The sequence below is a fragment of the Dermacentor silvarum genome, chromosome 9, assembly GCF_013339745.2.
Source record: "Dermacentor silvarum isolate Dsil-2018 chromosome 9, BIME_Dsil_1.4, whole genome shotgun sequence".
NCBI lineage: Eukaryota > Metazoa > Arthropoda > Arachnida > Ixodida > Ixodidae > Dermacentor > Dermacentor silvarum.
In genome coordinates, this window is record NC_051162.1 from 123702583 (window position 1) to 123723953 (window position 21371).

The 21371-nt window shown below is 50.2% G+C and overlaps 1 protein-coding gene across 2 annotated transcripts in view; it reads right to left on the bottom strand.

Moving 5' to 3' along the window:
* Positions 1-21371, bottom strand: part of LOC119463880 (transcriptional enhancer factor TEF-1) — a 209244-nt gene that overhangs the window by 56838 nt on the left and 131035 nt on the right. The window lies entirely within an intron of this gene.

Sequence of the window (21371 nt, forward strand, 5' to 3'; positions counted from 1 at the left end):
TCCTGCTTCTGTTGCTGCTGCAGCGGGAGCCACCACCTCCAGGTTGCGCGATCAACGCAGCTGAAGTAGCTCGGTGCTCCGGTCCGCGTGATGTGGGAGGAAGGACCACGTCTCGCCAACTTCCGTGCAGCGCATCGAAGGCTTACACTCTTGTACTCTCGTCACTCGAATCGGCAACGATTAGCCCACGGTGTGCTCTGAGGTGGGCTTGATAGAGCGTATTAAGCTTGTTAGGTTTTTCGACTATGATTTTAAGCGCTCACGGAATACCGGACAGGTGTTTCCAGCAGTGTTAACGCCGAGAGCGACATGTTGTGACACAGACGGAGAGCACCACAATGTAACGCTGCAGTGACCCGTCGTTCTACTTAACTGCTGTTGCAAAGCGTTGGTAGCTTACACAGCCGTTAACGCGGCGGTAATTTGACGATTTTCCTGCGACGGGAACACGCGCGATACAAAGATGTTTCGAGCCCACTACATTTGCAAAAAGCGTCGCAATATGTAACTACAAGCTGCGCTACTGTATAGTCACTCTGCTACTGGCCTACCATAGCTCCGAGGGTAACGCCGTAATGCGCAAACGGTAAGAAGATTACGGACAAGCTAAAAGCAAACCCTGGAATGCCTCGCCCATTGTGTGCCACTGATATCTACGTGAAGCTTCCGTGTAGTCGTCGGCGTCGTGCCGAAGGCGATCAACGGTGCACAACGTAGGATTCCTTCTCCTGGTTCTCTATTCGGGTCTGCTCGCGCGAATCTATAGCCATGCGCTGCACTGCACGGAATTGGTGAGGCGAAGCATGGAGAGCGTGAGCACCCACACCCCCGGCCCAGTAAGGAGGTCCGCGGTAAGAGTGACGCGATGAATAAATATCTCGGAGAACAGATGCGGGCGGCAGATGCGTCTTGGGACCGTCCGAAACGGAGCACGCTGTAAGCCTGCTACTGCGGCTCAATAACAACTGCCGGGGTGCGCGATGACCCCTTCGGATGAGGTCACGGCGCATCGTACACTAGATCGACAGTAACAGTGTGCCAACGTTCTACAGCCCCTGTTCTGTGACGAGAGAGCGCTTGTGGCGCCCTCACGTGAATGTTCCAGGTTTCTCGCTGAAGCGCCTGATAGCCTCTCAAGATGCACGAATTAAGCGACATTATTAGTATGTTCAACTGAGTTTGCTGTTGGCATAGTTTATACGTGGTATTCAGTACTACTGGTAGATGGAGTACTGCTGGAGATGGTACTAGATATATGAGCACAGCAAATTTAACAGTAGTAGTTGTAGTAATAGCAGGTGATAGTAATAGTTGTCGAAGCAACAGAAGTGGCAGTGATAGTAGTAGTACAAGCATCAGCAGCGCGACGTCAAAAGCGATAGTGCATAAGGAAAGTCGTATTGAGGGGGAAAACAGGAGCTTAAATTTGGGGCGAAAGCTTGCAGGTTTTTTTTTTTTTTTTTATCCATGCATGCATATATCTGCGTAGTCGTCATATCAGCCGCTTTTCTTGCGCTAAAGAAGAAATGGTGAAGTTTAAACGAACTAGATACTAGATGGGTCTCTTAAAAGCGTGCCTATTGCCGTGCAATAAAAGACGATGCACAAGACAAAGATTCTGGGGGTTTACGTGTCAAAACCACGATATGATTATGAGGCACGCCGTAGTGGTGGACTCCTGATTAATTTGGACCACCTGGAGTTCTTAACATTCACCCAATGAACGGTACACGGGCATCATTGCATTTCGCCTTCATCTAACTAGGCACCAACAAAATGAAATAAAAGTGTATATCTGGCCTTCACTCTCTCTTCTTCTTCTCACATCTGCACCAAGATCTAAGTGCGTGTATTCTTATGCCGTCCCAATTTAGTACACTCTTTTTGCAGTAGCGCGAGACGCACTTCTGCTGAAAGCGTGATTACGTGCTGGCGGCTCAGCCTTACCGTCTTCCTCGCAAATCTCGCGAATTCTTTCGGGCACGATTACGCGTAGGCCTAGCACGCATACAGTACAAAGCGGAGCAAGCTAGAAAGAAATGATCACTTTGAAGGTGAAAAAGAAGGCCAGAAAAAAAAAAATTCGCCAGCCCAGTAGAGACTGGTGATTGTGGCCGAGGCTCTCTCTCGCTCCGTGTTCCACTCCGTTGCTTCGCAAGCGCTAGAGGCCCTCTAACGCGTCTTCACGCCAGCGCCGCTAGCGAAATATGGGAGGGTAAAAAGCCAACCGCGGACAAAACACTCCATCACAATCCAGCACTTCCAGGGCAGCCAGACCATTGACGCTCCATGATGCTGGTGCAACAACGCTAACGGCACGGTCTGTTGCCTCGACGAGGCAAGAGTGTGTGAGTTGAGGGTGAGGGAAGCAAAAGGAGAGAGAGAAACCGCAAACCCCCCCCTCAGAAACAGCGAGATGAAGTGCAAAGGGGGAGGCCGAGAATTAAAAGGGAGAGAAGGCGTGACGGAGGGAGGTCTTTTCGCCCACGCGATGAAAACCGCAGTCGTTGGAAATCAACCAACCAGATCCGGATGGGATCACAGCGGGGTGTCTTCTTGAGCCCGTTGTACACTCTGGGCCCATACGCGAGCGCCCCCTTGTGGAGGGAGGCCCAGTGAATGATGCTCTAGCGGGCCATCGTTCGCGTCAGGTGCAACTTCCGATAGGCTATTCACCTAGGGGAGGCCTCTCGAGTAGGGTCTCGGTTGGGCCTGTTCGATACTGTGGACTTCTCGATGGGATTAGTAGACACAGGGGAGCTGATATCGAGAAAGACATCTCTATATACGCTTAGGAGACTCATTCTGGAGTCATGACAGCAGCAATTATAGCATTGCACTTGAAAAGAAAGAATTAAAGAGGGCACAGTGCATCATGCCAGTGTACTAAACTACGGAGCTGAAAAATGGAGGTTAACAAAGAAACTTGGGAAGGAACGAGGACCACGCTACGAGCGATGGAAATCAGAAGCCTGATGAGTTGGGCTAGTTCGTGACTTTCCCAAGCACCTTGGGGCGAAGAAACGGAAAAGCAGTAGAGGTAAGAAGACGAAGTGGAGTTGACAGGTCGCGTAAAGCCGATAACCACGAATTTTTTTTGGTGGTGTGATACTCAGGCTAATCGAAGCCTGCTGATGGAGAGTCAGCTGCCCAAGAAAAGGGTGAGTGAATATAGGTAGGACACACCTTCGAAGGTAAAGCACTAGAGAGGACAAGGGATCTCAAAAGTATGGACGCCATCTACGAATGGGTTCCAATAGCTGTCAAAGCCGCATTTAGCTTCGTTCTACGTGTGTCGTTTGTGTGTCACATGTGTTCAGGCAACATAAGTGGATGTTCCGACAAAGTTTAACGTAGAGGTCATCATGACGACAAAGGGAGTGTGTTCTAGCCACCAGCGGGTTTTAATTAAACTTGAACTATAATTTAGGTCAGAGAGAGCTTTCTCTCTCTCTCTCTCCGACCTACAATTTATTCTAAAGACATAAAAAAAAAAACTTGCGCTGTGTGCGGAATTTTCAAGGGCCATTATAATTTCTTGTCAAAACCAGGTTAGCATGAACAGGACGAGATGTGCAGATTATGCTTCTATCTAAAAACAAAAGGAAATATTTCGATAACTCTTCAAATTAATGTGATCAGCAATATCGATTATTTCTATACACTCACATTATGTAACCAGAAAAACACAGGAAGAAAACATGAACTGACAACTGCACTGCAATTTTGCTCAACAAAGGGTAATCAGTGCAGAAACACAAAAACAAAACAAAGGCGGGGGCACCTGAGGTTACGCCTTACGATGCGTACATAACGGAGTCGTTACTCGTCCAGACCCCGAGAGGCGCGCCTTGAGACGATACACTGGCCAGGATACGCAAAGGGCGGAACTGAGTTAACCGCAAGTGGCACCCCATCCACGGCAGGACATTAAACCACAGGGGGCCGCTATAGCTGAAGTCAAAGAAGCATACAGAAGAGAGGGAAAGAGCTGCAGCCTGCGACTGTGAGCACAAGATGAACAGGTACCCCAAGCCTCAGTCAGCGAACGCAGCATCTAAAATAAAAATTAAACAAACATCGAGTTCTTCCTGAAGTATCAAAGAAAAGCACAGCAGTGCATACAAGGTACCATGTGTCGCCACAAAGAGCGGTCGAAACCAGCGGCGACCGGTAAAGGGACAGGCAAGGGTGTGCCTAGAATCGAGAAAAATGTTCAAAAGAGCGGGGGAGTAAGTTCGAACGAGAAAGACCTCGACGAATTGTGTACAAACAAAGAAGGCCACAGAGCGAATGCGTGGAGAAACCACAACGGGCAAGAACAAAAAGCATACTAGGAGGTTTAGCCGCCCACCCGACCAACCAATAGGCGGAGATGCGCCTCCTAAAATAATTTAAAAAAAAAAAAAGAGAAGGCAGGGAGTCCGGAACATAAACGGCATGCACAAGAGCGTGCCGACTCCGCCGCTGCCCACCGACCAAGCAACGGCGGAAGCCAGCCAGTCAGCCAGCCAACGCTCGAGCGGGGCCAAGCCATGCCGCCGCCAAGCCGCACGAAGGAAGCCTGTCCGTTGTGGCTGCCGCCCGCCCCGGTGTGACCCCCAGTTCAGGGACCTTCGAGACCTGCCCGCCCGCCGCCGGCTTGGCGCTGAGGAACTGGAAGCGGCGGACGACGTCGAGGGAGAAAGCGAGGGCAAGAAAAAAGAAGGCGGGAGTCCGCCGCAAAACCAGAAGAGAACCGACGCGCCCGCCTGCTTGCCTGCCGAGTCGACGCCAAGCCTCGGCGGCTTGGCTTGGCGTCGAGCTGAGCTCATCGAGGCACTAGACTACCCCCACGGTCTCCTCTTTCCTCCTCCCATATTCTTCCTCCTCCTCCTCTTCTCCTAGAGCTCCCTCTTATTTTTTGGCCGAGACCTCTTCTGCAGGGCCTGTGGGCTCACACACAAAACTACTCCACGCTTCAAACCTCAACTCTCTGCCACTTCTCTTTCTCGCTCTCTCTCTCTCTCTCTCTCTCTAGACGCGGGCCGGCGGCGCAGACGAAACTGGTTTTTGTGGCAGTGATTTATCTCTGCGAGGGGTGAAAGAACACGATAGGAAGAGCAAGGCAGGGAAGTGAGATGATAGAAGAACAAGGGGGGAAGTGGAGACACGATAGACGAACACAAGCGGAATGGAGAGATGATAGGACAAGGAAAGAAATACGGGAATACAGAGAGAGAGAGAGACTGTGAAGAAGATGCAGAGCGGCAAAGGGCCACGCGGTGCCTCACTCCTTTGCCTTCTTGAAGTGGCGTCTGTCCAGCTCTGTACCCGATCGTGTATACGAGTGAGGACAATGGAGCGAGGGAGTTGCCGTCGAAAAGGCAGCGAGAGAACGTCGCGAGCCAAAAGGAAGCAAAGCGAGACAGATAGACAGACAACACGTGGCTCGTAGTTGAGTACTCCCGAGTGAGTCAGAGAGAGAGAGAGAGAAAGGAGGCGACGAATGTGGCGGTAAAGCCCCGAAAATCAGAAGAGGATCCCGTACCGTGGAGTCGGCACTATGTCCGCTTTAAACCCTCGTCCTGTAATAACTGAGGATGCTCGCGACCAAGTTTCAGGTGTGCCATGCCATCGGAAGAGTGGCCTCCAATTCGATGAGAAAACCAGCCATTCTCACAGTCATAACGAAGTGCCCACTAGCCAGAGTGAGGTCATAAAGAGTGAAGTCATAGAGCTGTTCTAAAACGCCGGACCAAACCACTGGACCCTGTCGACTTACGATCACGACAAAGACAACGTCTGCCCGAGTTTGGTCCTACATTCACCGTAGAAGCCGAGAAGGTTGAAGACAGTGACCTCACTTCTGAACGCGGCTGCCCTCAAGAGCACAAGATGGCGCCTCCGGGATTTTTAGTGGCTGGTGTCCCAGGGCACTATTATAGTGATGGAGTTATCCAATGCCTCGCCCTGCTCCACAATCGGAGATTAGATAGACGGTGCTGCTAGTCCTCGATTGACAAGCAAGAACCTAAAGCGTGAACAGCGACAGCTGCAACGTTCTCTTTGTGATCCATGTGCCATTCATCTCCTGGTCGCGTAAATGGCTTGATAATAATCAACCAGCTCAAGCCCGACACTACAGGACGTACATGTGCCAACGCTGCTGTACCCTGTTTCCTTCCATTTGCATGAAGGAATCACTTCATGCTTGGGGCGCGTTCATTCCCTTGATGTGATATCTACCCAAGCCGTACCCAGAATGAAAGCGCGCGAATTGAACTTTATTATTACACTCTTCTAAAGTTGAAATCAAGCAGGCGGTATCATGCAACCTCCACGCGAACTTTGAGCAGTGCTGGAAGGTTGCTGTCTTGCTACGGCTGGAGAACGTTTGAGAGAGAGAATGTTGCACCAATTATGCAAAGCCGGCACCAGAATTCATACCAGTCATTGCGGAAAGAATTGAAGGGTTTTCAAGGAGTATCGAGGCCCTTGTGAAACATTTCGAGGATTCCCCAGAGTCAGAATGCCTATGGCTTTGCACTAAAAAGATGCCAATCGGATCGGATCGGCTTGACTCTTGCCTTGCATAAGCTTCGCAGTCATATATATATATACACAAATAAAGTGCCCTAAGCTCAGCCGAAAGCAATATTACATATCAATTATATTTAAGTGAACCGAGAAATTTAAGAGCGATCAAGGCATTGAAAAACGACAGTTGAACAATCAAGGGTTTTACAATGTTTCAAGGACCACCAGAAGCCATGGTGCTACACACAACGAATCCGCGCACAGAAGCTGCTATAAGCACAGTGCACAGCATGCAGCTGTTACGTTCATTCAGTGTGAAAAAAAAAAACTGAAAAAAAAATCGCGAGAAGTAAAGCCAACGCTGTTAAAAAGAATAATAATAAACTTTCTGGCGCGCGCAAACCGGATGCAAGTGCCGCGGCGCGGCGACCTCCACCTCGGAATTTCCCGCTTCGTTGGAGACGAAACCAAAAGTCTGCAGCCGGTGCTGCAGGTGGTTTTGCGGAAGACGCAGGTGTCTGGCAGAGAAACGCACCTTCTTTTCTTTCGTTGCCTTTATGGTTACCGCTGGCGCTCAGCAGAGCGCGCAGCGGTCGCTAAGCGACGAATTCGGGCTATGCACACGCGCTTCACACACTAAAGACGTTCTATGCGCATGCGCGCCTTTTCACTAGGTATAGCGATGGACCGCGAACTCCTCACTACTATAAACAACGAGGCTGTGTGGATGTTCATTATGCTGCAGTGGCGCCACAGATGACGGATAAAGACGCGCAGGACACAAGCACAACAGGACAAGCAGGACACAATGCACGTGTGATCCCTGCGGGTCTCTATCCGCCGTCGTTTACACACCGTGGCGTTAATACACCTGAATGAACTCTTAGCAACTGGCCCAACTTTCAGGCCTACTGTAGGCTCACGTTTCATTAACATGTCTGGGAACGTACTGAATTATAATTTGTCGCACTGTGAGCTTCTCTTCGTAACCTCCGGGCATGGAGAATTGTTGTAAGCGCTAATGGCAATGAAGACGCGCGTGAATTAATAAATTCGTTGATTCATTGATTGATTGATTCATTCATTCGATAAATTAGGAACGAGAATGAGAAGGTAAGTCGCAACAGTCAGGTACGTCATCCATATTTTCCGACGCGTCGTCCGATGAACCGCATAGTTTTGACGCAGCATGTGTTTCCCACCTAAATCTGACTCAGCGCTATTGTTTAGCCAGTACTTTCCAGCCGTTCCAATTTGCCCGCTATGATTCATCCCATTGAACACGTATACGGGTAACTTCGCTCACAGCGCAGAGGTTCAAACGTCCCGCGCTCCCGTGACGTCACGGCGAACGGGATACCACCAGCTGCTGCTGCACTAGCTGGCACGTTACAACGAAGACAAATGCACACGTTTCAAGAAACGACCCCATGCAGTTGCCCAAGCATGTCGGGAGAAAATGTGCATGTAACGGTTGGGAGAGCACTCGAACAACTGCGCCTCGAATCGGAAGCTACCGGAAACGAAGCACACTGGGCCGAGTGCGGCGGTGAGACGGAGGTCACGTGTTGGACCGACTTTTGGAGGCACGCGAAATAAGAGAAAAATTATCCCTCAATTTGTCGTTTATACATATACGAAAGGCGAGTAACCAGCGGCTGACGTCGAAGAAAGACAAGACTTTCTGTTGGCCGCATTATTGTACTGCGTAGTTTGTTCGTTTAGACCGCACTACCTTCCGGGATCGGCCCGCATCTTTAGGCTGCACACTATCTCAGGAATCGCGGCCCATATTTTTCGTTTCGCCACATTTCCGGTTCAGGCTTTAGGCACGCGCAATTTGAACGAGCGCATCTGGGCTTAGTTTCGGCTTTCTCGAGTTCACTACGCATTATTATTACTGTGGGTACGTGTATAGCTCTCCGTTAACACGGTGCTCTTCTTCGTTAACATGGTGCTCTTCTTTTTCGTTTCGAGCTTCATTTCGGCGCACTTTTCGGTGTCCTACGTGTACCAGGAGGTACACGAAAGTGGTCAGAAAAATGGTGTCCAGGCACCTAGGTACCACGAACTCCCAAATCGACCCGAAGTCGCCAAGGAAGACGTTATCGTCTTCACAAAAAAAAAAAAAAGCGACGAATAGGAGAGCTTCAGGGAGACGTTAAGCGTTGCAAAGCCCGGCTGTGTGACGTCACGTTCCCCCGTAAGTTGCTTTCCTTCCTGCGTCTCTCTTAGGTCATCGGTTCCGAGAAACGCAAGGACTAGAAGGCGGCGTGCAGATGCACATCATCGCCCGTAGTGCAGAGCGCGCCTACGGGGGAGTAGAGCCCTGCGGCTAAGAAGCAAGCAAGAAACGTACGCGGCCGGTAGCGGGGAGAAAAAGAAAAGAAGAACACTGCGGCGGTGGTCACGGAAAAGTGGCCACCGCCACACCACTTACGCTCTTCCCCGTCGCCGCCGGGGGCGCCGCCAGCGGCAGAAACCCTCCCCACATCTGGAAGGGCGCCCGACCAAGGCACATACGCTTCGCCGTCGGGCGCAGCTCTCTTCCAGGGGGGCCTGCCTCGTACGCCGCTTACGTCAGTTCCATGCAGCACTATCGAACGCAACGCGTGAACGAAACACGAGGCGCCGCTCGCGTTCCGTGCCGCGGCCCGAAATCTAAGGCCGAGGCTTTCAAGGCGGTTTATTATATCCGACGCTTGATCATTCGCTATATCCGAGGTCGGTACTTCTGTATTCTCTGCTATAGCAAACGCACGTCCCTGTGTACAATGCTTCCAGCCTAAGCGCCGGCATACGTAGCCGCCACACTAAAGCCGTTGAATGTGTGATCGTTGAAAGTGTGACCGTTGAAAGTGTGACCGTTGAAAGTGTGACCGTTGAAAGTGTGACCGTTGAAAGTGTGACCGTTGAAAGTGTGACCGTTGAAAGTGTGACCGTTGAATGTGGGACCGTTGAATGTGGGACCGTTGAAAGTGCGACCGTTGAAAGTGTGACCGTTGAATGTGGGACCGTTGAATGTGGGACCGTTGAAAGTGTGACCGTTGAAAGTGTGACCGTTGAATGTGGGACCGTTGAAAGTGGGACCGTTGAAAGTGTGACCGTTGAAAGTGTGACCGTTGAATGTGGGACCGTTGAACGGTAACCGTTGAATCGTAACTGTTGAATGGTAACCGTTGAATGGTAACCGTTGAATCGTAACCGTTGTATGGTAACCGTTGTATGGTAACCATTGTATGGTAAGCGTTGTATGGTAACCTTTGTACGTGCAACAGCTGTACGTGCAACAGTTGTACGCCCCTGTGCATTGTTTTTCTATAATCTCGTTGAATGTGTGGAAGCAACACACAGGCAGGCATAGACTTAAGCGCGGACGTCAGGCGCAGAAAATAAACTTAGCAGGGCATTTCCAACGGATAGCGTTGGCTGGCAGCTCCGCCGGCTGGACCAAGTCCCTCCGCCGGCCAACACAAGACAAGGCGGCTACCGGTGGGTGGATCTCAAGAGCGACGGGCGGACAGGTCTTTTTTCCCGGCTGCCAAGACGCTGTCACGGTGGGACACACCTGGAAAGTCACTCGCGTGGGTAGTTACGCGTCCAAAGACCGGACAACCACCACCATTCTCTCTTTTGTTTTTTTCGAGCGTCCCCGAATGCGTACTCGTAATATTTTCTTCCCAATAACTTGAAGGATTTTTTTTCCTGGTGTTCTGACGTGGCACAGCTGACAAATACCCCCGACCCCCTCCCTTCTTTTTCATTGGGGTCACGTCTGTCGGCGGTTGACACATGAGATCACCGCGGGACACTGGGAGGATCGAGCAGTTGGTCCGAACGCGGCTATACACCGTCAGCTGCACGCCCTCTCGCCGCCAATAAATGAGTGCAGTGTACACTGAAGCCACGGCTGCACCAATCGCGCCCCAAATCCAGAAAAAAGGCTTTCAGCGCGTGCAAGCTAATCAATGGCTAATGATTCCGCCGCTGCCCCGACTCTGGCATCCGAATGACCGGCCTTGCGCGAGCCAGCCACAGTTTAAACACCCTAACCTTAAACGAACCGTTCTTAGTACAACATAACCCCCGAGGCCTTTGATTACGTAAAAACATTTCACTACTCCGCTGGAAGCCAACGGACGTCAACGCTTAATGACCACAGATGATCTGCAGAGCTTTTCTCTAAAGATCGTCAGAGTCCAGTGAAAGTGATGAATTTTGTGCATCACAAATTTTATCACTTTCACTCGGCTCTGACGTACATTATACAAAATACGTACATTATCCTATAAAAATTAAGCTTTGCATAAGCCAGTCACGTACCGCTGCCCATACGCGGGCAATGTACTTGCACTTCTACACATTGGATCACCCGTTTCCTGTATGTAATCTACAAGTAAAATTAAGCATCTATAAAGGCTCAAGTTGTCTAGATTATTTTTTCTCCAAACAACCTCAGCTTATATTTATGAGGAAAAGTCTACACTGCGCCCACACCGAGCCACCGCAAAACCCACATTCTTATTGTCTTTCACTCGTAATCAAATGTCGTCTAAAGGACAACTTATATGCGCAAGGAAAAGCAAAACTATCTGCAGAAAGGCTAAGTCTAAGTCTACAAGATGTGCACAGGACGTCTGTGGACTGCCGGTGGATGCGAGCTGTAGCTTCCACGGCGCTGCACGTTTTTTTGACAGAACGGAGTACATAAAACACAGCGCTGCTCACAGCCGTTTGAAGTTGCGATAGGAAAAAAAGAAAAAAAAAAAAGGCTAGCCACTGAGCAGCGGGGTCACGTGTGGAAACTGGATTACAGCGGGGGTGCCGGGAACGGGGCTAAAAAGACCAAGGAAGAACGAAAAAGTGAACTGGGGGGGGGGGGGTCTTAAGTGCGCGCCGTCGACGTCGGCGAAACACCTGTTGCCTCTGTGTCTCCCCGAAGTTCCGGGCCGCTTTCGGCGCCGCGCCCGTCCGAAGTTGAAACGCGCGCTACGGCCACGCGCCTTTCTTTCCGCGATGCGAAGTAGTTCCGCACCTAGCTGCGCAGTTATACGATATCGCTACGGCAACTCAAGGTGCACGAGGTTCCCGTATTTGAGGAAAAGGAGAGTGAGGAACGACAGGCAGTTCAATGCGGTGAAGTATTTTTACGCAAGACTTGATCTGCGTCTTATTGACAAAAAAAGAGAGAGAGAGAGAGAGAGAAAGGTTCGCTATCAGTTAAGCAAACATTTTGACGCGTAATCCCAAGATAAACACCGATTGATTGACTGATCTATAGATAAGCGATTGTGTAAGAGAATTTATTGAATTTGTCGTCAAAACCACAGCGCCGAAAGGTTATAGCTTGATGCTGCGATTTCTAAAGTGTAGTTTCGCATGTTTCCACCGTGTTTTATTTCCCCAAAAAATGTTTTTAGGGCTGATTACGTTGACTCTTTAGTTGCCTTACAATACAAGAAAACACCTGCTTGCTTATCGATAAATTCCTAATTTATTCCGAGCAGACACTACACACATCTCACGACGTCAGGGGGAAGCTATAGCGTAGTTAATGATTAAGCCCGTCTTTCGATTAACCCCGTACTTCACGTATTTTCTGGCTGCCTTCTGCTCCCGTTAAGATTGAAGTTTATGGCATTTTAGAAGTGTAATTTACTGAAGTACCAACTACAGTAAAATAAATACCTTACTTAATGTATGTAGCTTAATTTTTCTGCTTAGCTTAACGCTGCTTTTAGGCGTCATTTTAAGCTCTTGCAAAGACAGAATGACGAGGAACTTTGGCAAAGCAAGGCGGCTGTATCAAAAGTCGTAGCATGTAAGAATCAACTAAATGCACTCACCATATTAACCCTTGAAGAGTTCCAAGGGTGATATTCATGATGTTTACTCATCCGATACGTCACCATACGTACGTGCATAATATATCCTGCAGATCAGCCTGATGCAGAAAGTGCCTCAAAGTTGGGGGACGCTAAATTTAAGTCCCCTATTTCTAAAGCTCTCCATCCCCGAACGCATACGCTCCAGGACTACTGCGCAGAAGTACCAGCTCTTTGTACACTTACTCTTTACGTTATGACTTTGATACACACAAGCTCTCCTTGGGATCTCTGCGGTTTTATTTGCGGCTGTGGCTAAAGTCTGAACAGCTGCAACGCCGTAAAAAGTCGCTGGACGCGTAAGTGACCGCAAGTCGCAGTGTCTCATTTGCCAACACCCCCCACCCGGCAAACCATGCAACTGGGGTCCACGATGCACGCAACTCAACGAGCAGAGCCAACGGGAGGTTTTGCCCCAAGACGCTACCCCCATGCTGGGGCCGCCGTTACGCTGTAGCCAGCCTCCCACCGCAACGACAAGGACCCACTATTCCTCGCCGACGTGCGGGAGCACTTTAGCCAAGCGAGCGGACGATGAGTGAGTGAGGTCGAGGGTGGGAGAGAGGGAGAGGTGCTCTAGTGATTGGCATGGTATACCGTCCGAGCATCGCAGAGGACTCAAAAGCACGAATTACGCCAACCAACAAACCCGCGAAGCCGCACAGCAAGGAGAAAGGGCGACCGAACCCTCGCCCTCGTTTTCCTCGCCACCCAGCCGTTGACGTCTGTCTCCTTAAATCCGTGCAGTATTATGGAAGTCATGGCTGACCAAGTCGGCACGAGTCAAGCGCGCACGCAAATTGCGCCCGTCCGCGCTGCGCGCACTTCCAGGCCTGTGGCAGCGTCGTCCGTCGGCTCTCGTAAACAGCCAAGCAAACGACTTTGCGAGACCCGCGCAGTCAGCAATGGAGTTGTCTTGGAAGTGCTGGTAACGGGAATCGAAGCTTTGTTCAAATGCTGCCGCAAGACCTCCACATGGCCCGCGAAACTTCTATGAATGAAACAACGTCCGCAATGAAAAGACAATACCTAGGCATATCTACAACACACGAAAACCGATCAATGTACGTACATTTGTTTCGGTTTCCCTTCGAACGCTTTCCAATTCTACTAGTCACCTACCAACCTCGAGCCCTTCTTCACTGAGAGGCTGCAATATATCATGCGGTCCCTGCGGAGATCGACGCATTGATCTATCTGGTCACTTTCTGTTAAGTAAGCTGGTGTTAACTACCTCAATTGAGTAGACCGATTTGCCGCCGAAGGCTTCACAGCGTCTGCCTTACACCGGCCTTCAACCCACATCAGTCGGCCCTCTTCTGCAGCAAAGCCAAGCACAGCTTCCGCCCCGCTGTACCGTTCTAGTAAAACCGATTCACTCTCTCCACTTCGTAGTCGGCGGACGATGGTGCTGCCGCCATGCGCTGAGCGTCGCAACTGTGGCGGCCCTGATTGTTCTTCTCCTTCCTCCTTTAACAAATATCGAAGCCGATCGCCGCAAACTGGTTTCCTGCAGCCCCTCTCCCCGTACCTCCACCACTTTATTCCGAGCAGGACCGGCCGGCCGGTCTCCTTGTTGCCTCTAGTGGCGCTGATTCACACGCACGAGAGTGTACCTCCACCACGCAGGGGCACACGACCAGTTTGACGTGCGCTGCCGAAGACAAAGGCAGCCGCAATGGTGATTGCACGGTGTAACTGCGATAGCAGCGATAGCAGCAGGCACTACAGCACTATATCTATGTATAGCTCCAGTCTTAATCATAGACGTAGTAGTAGTAGTAGTAGTAGTAGTAGTAGTAGTAGTAGTAGTAGTAGTAGTAGTAGTAGTAGGTACTGCTATTGTTTTTGTCATTCTTGTTTCTCCCGCTGTTGGTCATTAGTTTTGCTGTTCTGTTACTGTAGTACCAATACCATCCATAATAGACGGGATAAGGAGTGTAACGCCGCACACGTATTACTACTAGTAATGGATACTACGGATATTACTCGCACTACTCGTAATGGATCGCCATCAAACCCACACTGTCACCTTAGTGGAGTGGAACGCCTTTGCCTTCGTCTATGTGTTCTTATGTAGCAAGTTTCTTAATTAGTGCACGTGCGTGTGCGTGCGTGTGTGCGCGTGTGTGTGTGTGTGTGAGTGAGGTCATTGCCTTGACAAAGACAAGTTTTCCGCCTCCCCTTTGGGATTAAATCGAACCTCCAAGGTTTCACCACTTCCAAATAATGTTTTGTTCTAAGATAGTAAGATAGTTCCAGCACTAATAATTGCAGACACACAGACTCCGACAGCGCTTATCGCTGCCATAGAGCAGTATTGCTAACTTAAGGTATGTTCAGACTGCGGTCGTAACGTTAGCAGAGCGCGCATCTGTCATAAAGACCGTATCGCGCGTTACAAGCTTCAAGGTCGTTAACAATGCTGGTCGTTCACATTCTCAGTTGCATACATTACGCATCTTAAGACCGGCCAAGTCAAAACTTGAGCTGACTAGCTGCGTCTCAGAGGATTTTAACATGGCGCCTGTAAACAACTACGCACACAACTACGCACACTACTCGAACTATACGCACACAAGCTACTACGCACACACGCAGCCATGTCCGTTGGGCCGTTGCTCAAACTGGGGATGCCGGTAATCGCGTCACCGGAACTTTAAAACCGAAACTGCGGCGCTTATTCGCCACGCCGTAACTGTCGTATCTGTATGAGACGTAAAAGTAGCGGGCCTTCCAACAATTACGCTGGCGTGCGTGACGACTGTTGCGGCTCTTGACGCTTCATACGATTGGAGTCTGAACAATTCAGTTGCGCTTTTTGCCTTTGCGCTTCCGTTTCTTGTGTAATATCTGCACATTACGTACGTAGTCTGAACGTACCTTTATGTGGCGGTAGCAACGCAGACAGCGACGGTAAAATGATAAAACCGGCACTGATAATCGTAGTTAGTACAGATACTTTTCCATTAAAGATTATGCCTCAGGGTATCTTTTCCATTTCAGATCAAGAGCGACAACAGATGATCTTGAACACCGATCAGGCGATCACTAAAACAGTTTATATTCTTTTACATCCACGTGCAAGATCAGTGGGAACTAAAGAGTTCGCCGTGATAAGCTGTGCTACTTCTTGGACTTAAGCCTTTGCTACGAAATTATCTACGAAGCAACCGCGCAGTTCCGGTCTAATTCGTAAGTCGTTCGTGACCAAGCGAGGCGGCTGTCTGAAAAAGAAAAGAAAAGAAAGTAATACGTCGGGGGGTGTTTGCTTTCGTGAATTTGCCGAGCGATTGCTATACGGTTCTCCGCTGCTCGACTTAGAGGGCTCGACGCTGTATTCTGCAAAAGCCAACGCTGCAATCAGACCGTTGCACTTCTGTTTGCGCAAACAAAGAAACGAATGAGGTCGCGATTAAACTATAGCTGCGGTCAAGAAAAAAAGAAAGCGTGGCCTTCTGCGAGTCATTGCTCCGAAACACAATGAAACGGCTAGCGGTTCCGACAGTGCGCCTTAGGCGCATTCGCTTATTCCTGTGGCGCACGTGGCGAAGGCAACTTTAATTGCAAGGTGGGTAGACGGAGTAGCCCGAGGGAAGGCGGCCATTTAACTTGCGCGTACAGGATAAGTGGTCTGCACGTGCTCTAATAGTTATCACGATGGACCGAGCAATCAACGAGAACCACCGAGAACTTGAGCCACCTCGAACGGTTCACTGAACTGCGGCTACTCGTCCGTCATTGTTGTTTGCCCCTCTATGCTGCCATCAGGACCCGTATTCATAAAAAAAAAGAAAAATAGAGCTCTTACGCTAGAATTGATCTTAAGAGAAAATTTTAGCCCATCCTAAGGCTGGCCGTACTATATTAATGAAGGAAGCCAGCCAATGGCAAACAGAACTAACGAACGAGAAGTGTTGTGATTTCAGCCCGAGGCAGGCAGCTCACGCCAGCACTTATCCCATATGTAAACCAACGCTGGCAAAAAAAAAAAAAAGAAGCGAGTCAGCACTGACCTAAAGTTGGCAATAATCCAAATAGCCGACGTATTACCAATATTGCTATCGACGGCAAAGATAAACTGGAGACGGAAAAATGCTTTTCTTAAATCTCTTTTTTTTTCTCTATGTCAGTTGTGTTTCTGGATCCATAAACACTGGCGGCAATGCAACAAGCGCAAAGCAGACAACAGCAGACGAACAGCGCAAAACAGACACGGACGAAGAACATCACAAACGAGAGCTGAACCACTGCTGCAAGTTTGTTGGAGAGTTAAACAAACATGTATACACATAACTAAAAAGCGTCAAAGCAAAATAGAGATAAGGAGAGGCAAAAAATAAAAAAATAAAAACAAGACATGTGCGCGACAGAGCTTCCGTTCTGTACCATGTGAACGTCCACCAACTAGCTTAAGCTTCGCTGCTACTGACAATATTGCCAATATTACCCTTGGTGCGACCAAACACGCCGTGAATGATTACCAATCGTGTATCATAACGACTAAGCACATTGTTGTTTGTTTACATGAGCGCCGGGGTACCTTTGTACTTGCCCATTCGCGACTTATCCTCGGATCTGCATATTCAAACATCTCCGGCCCGTATTTACGTACCACGTGCCGCGTACAAGGCGTGCCGCCGCAGGATTAATCTCTCTCAAAAAAAAGAGAAAAAAAATTCGACAGTGGCCGCCGGATATCGGCGCATGTTCCACAGCCGACTTCCCTTCGCATTCAATATTCCGCCAGAGGACAGCCGGGGCTGCCCAGCAAGATCCGTGAGAAAACGGCCGCTCCTGACCCGTCGAACGCGAGATTAAAGAGCCGAAGCTGTTAAGACGAGGAGGGGACAGAGAAAGAAAATTACCAAAACCGGGTAGCGAGTGTCGACAAAACTGGACCCACACGAACACACACACGGGTGCAGACACTGCGCGCACGATATACAAGCGGCCAGATTTTTTTTTTTCTTTACACTTCTTTCTTTCTGACGTCCAGCGGCAGAAGCCGCCGTCTTGGGCCACCACAGTGCAAGCCTGGGGCAATTTTCGGCCGCCGAATCCTTCGCCCCCTTCCCAGCGGATGCTAACGACACGGAATCGTTGAACGTAGTACTACACCCCCTAGTTGTTGCCGTCGCCAGTCCTATATAGCAATACCTGCGTAGTTTCCGCACGCTGAGCACGCCTCGGCCGTCCACAACAACCCCCTCACTCACCTCTTACCCTTACCACCATTTCGAGCTTCCTACTCAAGCTCTTGTTAAGGCGTGTGACGCATCGACTGAGATGTAAGGTTCGATTTCCAAGACGCCGTGTACAGAATCGACTCATCCTTCTTTTCTCTCCCCACCCCTCTTTCTCTCTCTCTCCACACCATCAAACACGAAACCCCTTCTTTCAAGTCAAGCAGCACAGTCATCGTGGCTTTCAAACAAGCGGACGACAAAGGACACGCGAAGAAGCGACGGCTGCGCCGCTACAAAAAACACCGAAGACCGAGCGAACCAAAAAAAAAAAAAAAATCTGAGGCTAAAGAGAGGCCGCCGGACTTCCTAGTGCGATTCTGGGGCCAGTTCCCACACCGCGAACGAGCGTGCTCGCTCGCGCCGCGGGCAACGCCGAAGATGCGCTCCCTCCCCCCCACCAGCTCCGCCAATGTCCTCCTCTCCCCAATTTCACTTCTTGCCGGCGACGACGCTTTCCTCCTCTCTGCTTCCTTCGGTGCGCCCCCCTGTCTCCGCCGAATGCCCCCGTCGCGTAATCACGTTTCAAATTACCGCCCCTTCTCCCCACAAGGCACGGCAGCTAGCGCATGCGGGCCGACCGGCGGGGCCGTGATTGCGATGGGAGGACGACGCTTGTCCTGCGCTGGCGATCGTCCTGCAGCCGATGGGAACCGACGTTTGTGGGTGCGGTGCCCTAGCGGCGATGTCGCCGTGACTTCTCGGCGACACGAGAGTTCGTGTCGTGAACTTCTTATTTGGTTTAAGGTTTGCCGGAACTGTGGGAGGCAGTAGCGAAGCCGGTAGCGGCATCCGGCGAGGTTTTACATTAAGTTACAAAATTTTTTATTGGTAGGAGTCATGAGGGAGGTAGTGGCCGAATACTGCACCAGGTAGACCAATTCCTGTTCTGGTGAGGGACTGACTTCGTTGAAGCTTAGTGGGCCTTCCTAATTTGGTTGCACCTAGATTAGTGTACGTAGCCCCACTAGCTCTCGGCAATATTTTTTTTTCTCCACTCCACGCCTGAAAATGTAGTGAACTGGAGGAGGATTCGAACTTACGACCTTCCGATTAGATGCCGGGTGTTCTACCTCTGCTCCACGCCACCACCACACGTAGGAAATTTGCGGGCGCAAGTTGGAATCAGCTAGCGCAAGACAGGGGTAATTGAAGATCGCAAGGAGAGGCGTTCGTCCTGCAGTGGACGTAAATATAGGCTGATGATGATGATTAAATTTTTGTTTGATGCCTCGCGAATGTTCTCGACGAAAAGAAATCGCAAAAGGACTGCATATGTTAGCTTATGTCGCTACCCCCGCATTATGCGAACAGTTATGTAGGATTTGGTAGGCCACTACAACATTATAGCTCCGTGTGTTCTCTGGTGTCAAGAACTATAGAGCAAGCAATAAATATAACTCGCTATCGCAAGTAAAACCTTGCGTGACGGACATCATGGAGGCACATATGACAAACAAGAGGCTTCGCGAACCAGTGCAAGCATTAAGCATACCTTGCTAAACCTTTCAAACAGTACTGTTTGCTTTTCTTCGACACAGCACAGGTAGTCACGTTCTTTCGGCGGGCCGATGAGCATGGAGATAAGGTATAGTCCTAATTATACTGCCCTAAAATATTTATTATGGGATATTAGGAACAGCGACGGGACAGTTCGCTCCCACGCCAGTTTGGCTAAAACAGACAGCACTGAGCGCAATAAATAACTTGACAGGGGCAGGGAAAACACACGGATATAAACGTTACAGGTCAGTTTACTATCCTCACTGCTTTAACGATTGCTCAGGCCGTAAGAGACATCCAGTATTTCCGGCTTCATCGTGGGGGCCCCGCCATCCACAGCACCCCGATCCCCTCAACCCCCTTGGCAGAATAACTCCCATTACGTCGTTCGCCCTTCTCAGCCCATTCAGTGCGCCGTAGGAAAAGACGGGCGATGAGGTGCGTCGATACGAACACAACCCGAACAGCGTGAGCGTAACCAAATGGTAGGTCCACTTCGGTGACCCGTCGAGTTTTCGCAGCGCAAGCGCCCCAGCTATAGCGATTGCACATTGTATGGAGAGCTGCCGAAGACGTCAGTCGTCGCTGACGTTGATGGAGCGGCGCGTGCATTGTAGAGCGCTACAAACTGAAACTATAGCGAGTCCACTCCTCGAGCCTCCTTTCGCAGCCGAAACGGCATCGAGCACCAGCGCCCGGAAACAGCGGTCGCACGGGTAGCTATAGCGAAGAGACGTCTCGTGGCTGGTGCCGTGCGAGGACCCGGGCGCGTGCATTGGAACGATCCCGTTTCATTTCCCATCATTACCAACCGTGGTGCCGAGTGGCCGGTCTTGACCATAACGGCGGGTCATGCGCCGTCCGAGCGAATGAAAATGGGAAGAAAATTGCAACGGATCGTTAGAAAATATGGTCCCAGATTAGAGCAACGCCTGTGCAGTTAGTACAGCGAGCAACACCGATTCCAACACTCGCACACAAAACGCGTAAAAAAAGTTTGCTCAGGCACAAAGTTTACAGATTTCGTGACCTCGCGTCCACACAGCAGAATGCCATAGCCTCTGAGCCACGTGGGTTAGACTACGTAAATTTTCTGAGGTATTATACACTTTGTCCTTCCGCAGCTGTCCAGAAGTGCACGAGTCGAACCACTCGAAAGATGTCGACAGCTTTTCCCTTTCGCCTCAGCGAAAGCAACCAACCCTCATCGGCAAAGTCCGATAGCCTTCTCGCATTCGATCTGCACGAGCATCCACCGCGGGCATTCTAAGCAGCGAAGTGACTCGATCCCCGCGGTAAAGCGCCTGCGGCAGCCAACAGAATAAATGCGCGAATACAGCGGGGCGCACGCAGACCTCGCGCAACCACCGCGATACCAAGGCCGATAGGGAGAAAGCGCGCCTGATCACTTTCCGATGCTAAGCCCTTTTCGTTCGAGACGCTGATTGAGAGCCGAGCGCAGACGCTGCATCGCTAATACTGCGCAGCAAAGTGGAAGCTATAAGGGTCGTCCCGAGTCGTTCCAGAAATCCGCTGCTGCGAAAGTACAACTAACTTTCTGCGGCGAAGAACTTGGAAGAATGCAGAGGCAGATGAGCTTGCGCAGGGTGTGTTACTCCGCGAAGTAGTTCGGCAGGGTCTGAGAGCGCTTTCTGCTTTGGTTTCCCAGAGCAGATGCTGAAGGATACAATTCTAGACACTGTCAAATTCCGTCACATTGTCGAATTCGCCATCTTGTCAGCTCTGATTGGCTCACGGGGCTGCTAGGGCCTCTCTAATTGGCTCAAAATTCCAACATGGAGGAACTCCCCAGTTTCCAAAAGCGCGAGTACAGTTTCAGACTCGGGAGAGGGGTCCGCCGACTAACGAGGCCGGCTCGGCGCCTTAAACCCAATGTTTCAAGCGTAACGAAGTCGTCGTTTGAACTATACAGGTGAGAAGATTCTTATGCAATACTAGCTTATTAATACTCGCATGCAGCACAATTTCTCGTCTTCTTATTCAAAATAACTTAGTGAAAGTAAAAAATTTTGGGTTACCGGCTGTCTCCTTTGTTGTGCATATTACAACTGCGAATTCTCGAACATCAACGCACCATCACTGCGTCCCACTGATGGCACATTCGACTTGTGGTTCCAGAGCTCTCCGGCAGCGCTACAAACGTCACCTATAAGCTTTACCGCGAGCACAAGGGAGCTCAAACAGCAATATTGAAGCC